Genomic DNA, 923 nt, shown 5'->3' with positions numbered 1-923 from the left:
TGGGGGGGGGGGATGTTTTGATTTGTTTTTTCAAATCAAATAAAAGATCTACGAGAATCTCTGCAATAAACGGACGTCTGTGGTGTAAAGGTTGGTCACTTTGCTGTCACATGCACAAGACGCCCATCCTTTTTGGTCTGAGTTGGCCCTGACAGACAGGGACAAAACAGTCAGCTTTCTAAATTATCTCATTTGTGAAAATGAGGCCGTTAAATAACTACGATTGCAATTACTAAAATAACTGCAAATAGGTCTTCGTCTTCAAATAACCCCATCTTTTTGTTTTAATTTTGGGTCCCGCGATGGCCCTCGACGAGCAAGGTCGAAATAATAAATTAAGCTCTTAATAAATTATCTAAATTGTGCGGATGTGACCATAAAACATCTACAACTACAATGTTTGGCTCCTCAGTAGAATTGGCCACTCTATTTAACTAGATTACCTCTGGCCACGTTTGCATGCAGCACACTGATCTAGACCAAAAATTGTTCAACATGAACTTGAACTGATGATTTTTTTTGTGTGTGTGTCTTAATGCCTCAATCTAAAAAATACGGTCATTTAGTAAGTGGGCTTCTGTCCCTGTCTTTCAAGGCCAACTCGGGCTGAGAGAGATGCAACATCCCAGCGAAAAGACCAAATACTCGATAAAGACCCCCCCCCCCTACCTACTCGGAAATCAAACTCCGGTCTCCTGCGTGCGACAGCGAGCCATAGACGCCGGTGTATACAGTCTAACGGCAACTTGCCCAAGACAATCACCTGTTTAAACGACCATTTTCCACTTTCCCCCTTATGTATGTATGTATGTATGTATGTATGTATGTATGTATGTATGTATGTATGTATGTATGTATGTATGTATGTATGTATGTATGTATGATGTATTTTTAAAAAATTTTGTTTTCGTTTTTTGCGCTGT

The sequence above is a fragment of the Aplysia californica genome, unplaced genomic scaffold (genome assembly GCF_000002075.1).
Source record: "Aplysia californica isolate F4 #8 unplaced genomic scaffold, AplCal3.0 scaffold00249, whole genome shotgun sequence".
Lineage (NCBI taxonomy): Eukaryota > Metazoa > Mollusca > Gastropoda > Aplysiida > Aplysiidae > Aplysia > Aplysia californica.
This window is presented reverse-complemented; position numbering follows the sequence as displayed.